The sequence below is a fragment of the Silene latifolia genome, chromosome 7, assembly GCF_048544455.1.
Source record: "Silene latifolia isolate original U9 population chromosome 7, ASM4854445v1, whole genome shotgun sequence".
In the NCBI taxonomy this organism is placed as follows: Eukaryota; Viridiplantae; Streptophyta; class Magnoliopsida; order Caryophyllales; family Caryophyllaceae; genus Silene; species Silene latifolia.
In genome coordinates, this window is record NC_133532.1 from 90,979,669 (window position 1) to 90,988,722 (window position 9,054).

Consider the following 9,054-nt stretch of genomic DNA (forward strand, 5'->3'; position numbering starts at 1 on the left):
GCTAGATCCTCCTTGGTCATAGCCTCCTCCTTGGCCAAAGAATCCTCCACTTTGGTTACCAAAGTTCCCTTCTTGATTGTCATAGTTAGGGAACAAGAGGTGTGGTTGAGCCCAAGATGGATGGGGGCCTCTAGGGTTGATGTACCCATGTAGAGCCATGTTGTAGTAGGAGGGGTATTGGGCCAAGTAGTTCTCAACCCTCCCATTGTGCACTCCAAGATCAATATTTTGCATGAGTTGCATTAAACCATTCATGTTTGGAGCTCTCAGATCTTGAGGAGTGAATGGTACATGTTGTGTTGGGTAGGGTAGAATGGGTACATAGGATGGTGGTGCATCACCCCATTCCGGCAACTCACGAGGTCGACGAGGTGCTTCTTTTCTTGGTGGTGGGTTGTCATGGATCTCAATGGGGAGTAAGTAGCTCGGTCTAGGCGAGTACCGGCTTAACTGGGGCTCGGTAGGTGGTATGTTCCATCCCAAGAGAATAAGTGATGAGCATCCCTTTGTGAACCACTCTATACTTCCGGCTAGTTTATAAGTATACCACTGGTGGTGGTTGAAGATAGCATCCTCATCTATCAAAGTGCTCCCTTTGAGTTTTTCATAGCTCCCATGAAGGTTGAACCCGGGGCAAAGTTCATTGGCCATAATTGTGATTAGGCCTCCCATCACAAAGGTTTTGATATTAGAATTCCCTTGAGCAAAATCATTGAGCCTTGTAAGCATCTCAACGGGTGTGTTGAAATTGTAAGGCCTTGTCCCTTGCACATTCAAGTAAGACTCAAGAAGGGTCAAGTCGAGAAGGGTGCACCTGTCTTGCTCTAGCATTCCATTAATATTTCTGGATATAAACCGTTCAGTGATCCGAATCACCGGATGTTGGATGGCAAAAGTATAGCATTGTTTGAAGGAATGGAGTTCTCTCCTAGAAATGGCTCTCCATAGGTGGTTGACGGTAAAGTCGAAGGGCTTATCGGTGTTTTCCCTCGGTACTTCAAGACCAAAAATTCTTGCAAATTGGTCTAGAGTTAACCTATGGTCTCTATTGCAAAGACGGAAATCCAAACCAATATTTCTCCGTTGATTAGTGACAACACGGAGACTACACAAAAACTCGAGGGTGAGACTCAAGTAAGTGTCGTCATGGGCATAAAACATTTTCTCAAGCCCTAAAACATTGAAAAACACCTCTATTTGATGCCTTATGCCAAGTATTTCTAAAGCATCAAAATCAATAAATTAAGTATGTTGGAATATGTGTCCTCCGACAATAATGCGATCACAACTGTTGATCATGATGATCACATGTTTAAGTCTCATTTTAAAGAATACAATTGGGAAGTATTTTTTACTGTCAACTGGTCCACACATATCGGTAATGATTGGCTGACTAGAGTTAGACATTACTGTCGTGTGACGGTGGTGACCAGTTGATCCCCTTAGGTCATACCTATAGGGTAACACTCTTAATTGATCATTTAATTGATCGTATGACGATACGGGTCAATTAAATTACTTAAAATTGACGGACGATTTTGGAAGTAATATTTACGTGTCTTATTGAAATTTGATTAAATAAGATACGGTCTAAGTAATCGAATTGTTTTATTACTTAGATGAAATTATTGTTTAAGGAAACAATTGCATTTGAATGAATAAATTATTATAAATACAAGATGTTGTGATTTATAATTGGTAAATTATTTTGGTACAAGTAATTATGAATTACTAAGTCGATTTTGTATATGACGTATTTTTATTAATGCGTTGATTTTTAATATGTTAAAAATACATAACAATTTTATGTGACATATGACATGTGACAAATTGACAAAACTAAAATGGAGTCCATTTTATCTATTTGGACCGAAATAATGGGGTAGTATTAGCAATATATTATGTTAATTGAGTTAGTGGAAAACATGATCATATTAGCCTAATACTAGCCATACATACCTACTTGTTCTTGTGAAGACAATCTTGTGCATGCATTGGCTCCCTCTCTCTCTCCTCCCACCGGTTTTGTGAAGGACCAAATAGAGAGTTTTTGCTCTATAATTTATCTTATACACTACATCAAAACACTAGTGTATTATTATTCATTCAACATCTAAAAATAAGAATTTTTAGAAAGATAAAATCTTCCTTCTCCTCCCTTTCTCTTAACCGAATTATTTGAGAGACCAAATAATATTTTGGGTCAATTTTTATACAAAATTAATATTGTTCTAGTAATAATAATATTAATTTTATTAAGTTGTTATCTTGGGTATAAAACCTTGGGAGGGATTCTGTACTTGAGTCCTTGTTCATCCACTTAAGGAAGCTCAAGAACAAGTGAGTAGGTGAACTCACTTGTGCCCATATAAACCGAAATATCAATGTGAGATGATGATTTCTTCTTTAATTATATTATTGTTTGCATGCATAAGATCATCTTTTAATTTTATGACTAAATTAAATTATAACATTATGAATATGTTGAGTAAAGAGATATAGATTTCTAACAAGCGGTATCAAGAGCCTTGGTTGTTTGCATGCAAATCGGTTAAAGTTTTTCCGAGTTATACGATTAACATATAAAACATGTAAATTTGTGTTATTATGATATATCACGAAATAAAATTATGCATGTTAAAGTTTCTGGTCCTAAAATGTTTTTAGGATATTTTGGTTAATTTATGGATTTTTATTGTTCATCTTATATAATAATGGCATTAAAAATATGATTTTATGATTAAAATGTCATTTTCGGACTAAAATTAGCTAAACTTCGAATTTTCCAGTGATTTTTGTATATGTTATCACATGTTTTAGTTTTAGATGACCTGTAAATTTTCAGAATTTTTGGAGTTTTTATGCTCGAAATATGGATTTTTCATGATAAAAATCGGATTTAGATGTAAAATAGGTTAATATGAGATAAATTTCGAATCTGGTCATAGAAATTTAGTATGTTGTCACATGCAATTTTACAAGATGTGTGTAAAATAATAGGCTATATTGAAGTCTTTATGTATGATTTATGAATTTTTGATGAAAAATAGCATAAATAGTGACTTAATTAGTAAATAATTGCTAAAACATACACCATGACTAAGGAAAAACGTCATATGTTGCATTTTATTACCCATTTCAGATCTAAAATTGAAAAGTTGATAAATATAATTTTTCTCATGTTTTTATGATTATATTTGTTAAAACCGATAAACCGCAACATTGTTTTTCCGGATAAATTTTGAAATTCTTAACCTAAGTTTTTGAACATTATGAGTGTCATGGTATTTTTCCAGAATGTTCATGAGTTTAAATTTCAAATTTTGAATTTATTTGAAATTTTTGTGATTTATTTGAAATTTATAGCATTTTTATTGTAATTTTGGGTCCATTAATGAACAATTTTAAGAAATATGAGTTAATTATAGTCAAATAGTTAGTGGAGACTAATTTTGAGTCCTAAAAGGTTAGGGTAATTAACTTGTGCATAATATGAATTTATGTAATTTATTGTGATTTTAAAAGGTTGAATCACGCAAATCCGTAAAAACCGTTAAATATACGATATTGGCTCCTTAAAGGCGATTTAGCATAAAATTGGGCATGTTCATACATATTATAATGCTGCATTTTATTTATGATTGTCATAATTTTATTTTATGCAATTTTGAATTATGTAATTTACTTAGTATGGCCTTAGTTTTTAATTGATATTACCCGAAATGTATGGGAATATCAATTCGGTTGTAATTTATTGTGATCTCGTATCACCGTTCTGTAATTTAATAGATTTATTTTATTTTAATTACAAATTTATAATAGGAAATTATGTAATTTGTTATGTAATTTAATTATTCCGGAGTTCCTTCAAGACGGTGTCACACAAGAAGGCGATACATAAAGACGGTGTTACCTCGAGATGCGTTCCATAACCGAAGTTCAAGGGACCAATGGAGTTGGTTTCCGAATTTGTAATAGTCAATTAGATTTTCTATTTTAGGAAGGCCATACTAGGATTTATTTTATGTTTTGCATTTTATTTATATGTCGCATGCATCACTAAATCGCCATAACTAAAACATGCATTGTCATTTTAATCGAGTATATCGACCATGTCAATTAGAATTATCGTAGTTCACCGCTTTAGTTCACTTAAAACGTGATAGATAATAAATTGACATGACCTCTCGCTAAAAATAAACAATTGAGATATAGCCTTACCAAAAAGTAGAAACCATGAAAACCTATTTCGCGAGGGAGTGCACTCGGCCATCCCGGGATACAAACCTTGTTACGTAGGGGAAGTGGGTGATAAATGTCTATTCACCGAATTCGTGTCGATGAGGGTTTCATCGGCTATCCCGTGCCCAAGTTGATGTGAATTTGGATCATGGACACATTTATTTGAAATTTGGATTGACCTCAACGGAAGTATTCGTGACCGTAGTCGCATGTGTTCCGGGCTATAGATAAATATTAGAGTAATTTTATCGACCGAGAATTCTAAAAGTAGAATCGATTAAAGAGTTAGTCCACCGAGGTATATTGATAAGGGTTTCATCGGCTATCCCATGCCCAAGTTAATATGAATTTGGATCTCGGAATCATTTATAATAGTTGGGTAGAGGTCACTATATAAATGCTCATATCTTGTTAATTTATTTACGAGTATGATTTTAAAAGACAAATGTTAATATTTCCTTTCCTCCATACTTGTAGTTCATTACAATGAATCCATCAAACGCTACCGCACCGATAACTATTGAGTCATGCCACAATGTTTTTGACGACGTTTGCTCCAACAATGATTTCAACACTACTAGAGAACTTCATTTTGCGATAGGTTCGGATGGAAACCTTAACTTCATCACTTCTACTAGACCACCTACTAGTACTAAATCTCGTGTGAGCCGGTCTCAGGAAGACCGCCTCATACAATCTATAGGATCTTTGTCTCTGGAAGATAAAGATGCCAAAACTAGTGGGAGCTCAAGCAATCAAGTTCTTGCTTCAAAGGGCAAAAAGTTCAAGAAGAAGGGAACGAAAGTCAAAAACTTCAAGCAAGTTGATGATGAGTGCCATTATTGCTATGGCATGGGACATTGGTTTAGGAATTGTCCCGTATATTTGCGAAATATAAGGGAAGGAATCATCGTTCCAAAAGGTAAAATTCCTAAGGAAATTTATGTTATTGATATAAATTATACTTCCACTACGACATGGGTACTAGATACCGGATGTGGTTCTCACCTTTGTAATCATTTACAGGGTTTAAGAGACGTGAAGAGGCTTAGCAAAGGAGATGTGGATCTACGCCTTGGAAATGGAGCTCGAGTAGCGGCTGAATCCAAAGGAACTTATGTTTTAGCTTTGCCTAACGGATTCGAGTTGTATTTACATAATTGTTTTTATGTGCCTACACTCTCTAAAAACATTATTTCAATCGCCATGCTAGACATGGACGGTTTTTGTTTTGTCATTAAGAACAATCGTTGTACTATTTCGAGGAACGATTTGGTTATAGGCCAAGCCTCTTCTATTAATGGCATTTACATTTTAGAAACCTCGAATCCGACTAATGATATCTATAACATTCAATCAAAGAAACTCAAATCAAGTGACCCAAATGAAGCGTTCATTTGGCATTGTCGATTAGGTCACATAAACGAGAATCGCATCAAAAGATTAATTTCGACTAATGTGTGATCCGTGCCTAACGTATAGTCTTTTTAGCCTATTTCAGCACGTATTTCTATGCATTTTCATACTGTTTTTATAGTATTTTGCCCCGAATTGGCTACTTTGGTTTGTTTTGTCCATTTTGTAGAAATGAACGCGAAGTAGTGGAATCGTACCCTTTTTCGTCCTTTTTGCATGCATTTAGAGGAGACGTGATTGTTCCAGAGTGAGACACTGCATTTGGAAGCGTCGTGGCACGCATTACGAGGCATTCGGTGGCGGACTTGAGCTGAAATAAAGATGAAGCACTCGATCGAGCAGTTTTTCCACTCGATCGAGTGGTTTCTACATCCCAAGATGGTCGATCGAGCACTTTTGTACTCGACCCTTAGCTTGCAGAAAGACCATCTACTCGATCGAGTGACTTTCTGGTCGATCGAGTAGTTTTGGCTGAGGGTTTGGTCGATCGAGTGGTTTTAATCCACTCGATCGAGTGGTTTTGATGGTTATGGGCTTTAATCAGCCCGCGTGAGTGTTTATTTCGCTAAACTTATTTCCTTTGCTATTTAAGCACGCTTTACTAGGTTAATTAGGATCATCTTTTATCTTATCAAACTCTCTACTGTTAAACTTTTCTACGTACATTATTCCTCTTCACTGTAACCCTGCTTTGGGATTAATTTCACTCGGATTTTGTGTTCTTTACGCCGGATTCGCTTGGATTGTAATTCCTTTCTCTTTCTTAATAATAATTAATCATTTGTTTGCTTTTAATTGTTTGTTTACTTCGATTATCCTTCTGCCCTAATTTTCTTTTATGCAATTTATTGTTTATTTCATAATGTTTACTGCTGGGAATTTAATTGCTGTTAGTTTAATTAGCGACATGAGTAGCTAAACCCCTTTCATGTTGGGATTAGGGGATCTGCGGTAGAAATGTGACGATGTAGTAAATGAATTAGATGAATTAATTGTGAAACCCTGTCACCATAGCAATTTAATTGTATTTATTCGACTTAGTTGAGTGCACGCTTCTATGTCACCCTTTAATCTGGCTAAAATTAATCCTGGATCGAAAGATTGGACTAAATAGGCCTGCTATGAACAGTAGACTACCCTAATGAGGATGAAAGTTAAGTTAGTGGTATTTTAGGATAGAAAGTGGACCGAAAGGACCTTTCAACATCCGTCTCACATTAGTTCGTCTGAATCATTTACAGCTGAGTCACTAGACTACCGTAGTGAACCGAATTCCCGACATGTCCCTTCTCTCTTGATAGTTTAATCTTATTTCCTTGCTTTTACTACTCTTTACTTTATTTCTCTTCCATCAACCTCGTAGTTTAGCAACCAATTCAAACAAAACCCCCCAATTGTTACCTTAGGACTAGAACTAGATAGCTGATAATTACATTACCTCCCTGTGGATTCGATACTCGACTGCGTCTACTACATTTTAGTTGGGACCGTTTGGTTTTATCTTTGATAGGGTTGTGATAGCCGTGTCAAATTTTGGCGCCGTTGCCGGGGAGGCAATTGTTTAAATTATTAGTTGTTTTATTTTTAGTCTTTCTTTTAGTTTAAGGGGCATCCGTTCCTTAAACTATTCTTATATTCTTTCTGTAGTTTGTTCTTATGCGCAGGTCACAGGGTGGTGAACTACTACCATTCAATCCTGAAATTGAGAGAACCTTGCGCGCAAAGAGGAGATTATTTCAAGACCAACAGTCAGAGGAAGAGCCTGGTTCTCATTCTAGCTTTTACGAGAACGAGCTCTTCGAGGAGGATCCACCTTGCTCTCCAGTTTCTACTTCATCGCTTGAGATCACACATCTCCGACATGGTCAAGAAGAAGCAACCATTGCCAGTCACTCTGAGCCGACAGCTGCAAATCTCTATAAGGGATTTGTATTACCAGGGGAGGCAAGAAAATTCGAACCAAAGCCGTCCTATATCAATTTGGTTGAGAGAAACCAATTCGGGGGAGCTGCAAATGAAGATGCAGCTAAGCACATGGAAACCTTTATCGATTATTGTTGTTCCATACCCCCACCAACCGGCGTGACCCCCGGATCGATAAAAGAAACCATGTTTATTTTCTCACTCCGCGATGCTGCAAGGGAGTGGTATAGGGATCTGGACCGGGCTGCACATGGGATAACTGACTGGAATTCGCTGGCTTTGGCGTTTTACAAGAAGTACTTCTCTGCCTCGAAGACTAATGCCATTAGAGCTCAGATCACGAGCTTTAAACAGGGGCCTGATGAGAACTTTCATGAGGCATGGGTTCGTTTCAAGAAGTTGGTGCGAACCATTCCGCATCATGGTTTCGAAAAGTGGAGTCTATGCAATCAGTTCTATAACGGGCTGTATGACGATCAGAGGGCTATCTTGGATGCTGCCGCTAGTGGCCGATTTGCTGAGAATATGGGAGAGACTAAGGGGTGGAAGATCATTGATGACTAGCCACCCATAAAGCTGAGTATGGGAATTCCAGAGGGAATCAAAGGAGGAGTGCTGAATCTCCTTCTGTAGCTGCACTTGAAGCTCTCACTGCGAGATTTGATAAATATGAGTTGGGAGGGGCTTCAAAAGGAGGGATGTATCAGGTAAATGCTGTTTCAGACGGTCCTTTCGTCTGTAGAAGATGTGGAGCTGAGGGACATGTTTCAGAGAATTGTCCTAGTCCTTTTGAGTCTTGTGCTGCCTTTCAACATTATAGGCAGACAAACACTTATGATGAGCCGAATGTCCATCCCAATTTGAGGTGGACAAGCCAAAATGTGCTCAATCCTACTCCTCCTCCGAACCAGCAGCAGCCGTATATTCCTCCACACAAGAATCAACAAGGCTTTCAGAAGCCTCCTTCTTTCACTCTTTCTAATCAAGGTGCATCATCTTCCGGTGGGGTGAGTGAAATTGGTGAGCTTAAGTCTATGTTGCAAGCCCTTACAAAGCAGTTTCAGCTGAGTGATCAACAAAGAAACTCAAGTGATCAACAGAAGGACGCGTCCATTAAGGCACTTGAAACTCAAGTTGCCCAACTAGCCGCGAATCAATCCTCGAGAAAGCAGGGTCATTTACCGACTCAAAATGAGAAGAATCCACATGAGACGGTAAATCTGATAGAATTGAGAAGCGGTCTTTCTTATGAGGGACCAGAAGTGTTGAAATCAGACCCGAAGATGGCTAAAACTGATGATGAACAGTGTTCAGGCGAAAATAACGAGCTGACAGCTAAGAAAGTGCTCGATCGACTGATTTCAGGTGGTCGATCGAGTAGAAATGATGAAGAAACCGGTCGATCGAGTGGTTTTGCTGCTCGATCGAGTGAAGCAGAAAAGGGAGTTGCTCGATCGAGTGGGAATTTTACTC

General features: G+C 37.5%; 1 non-coding gene across 1 annotated transcript; it reads right to left on the reverse strand.

Moving 5' to 3' along the window:
• Positions 1–7,902: 7,902 nt before the first annotated feature.
• LOC141593276 (small nucleolar RNA R71) lies at positions 7,903–8,009 on the reverse strand. The gene has a single exon (XR_012521376.1). It is a non-coding gene; the product is annotated as a small nucleolar RNA R71 (small nucleolar RNA).
• Positions 8,010–9,054: the final 1,045 nt, after the last annotated feature.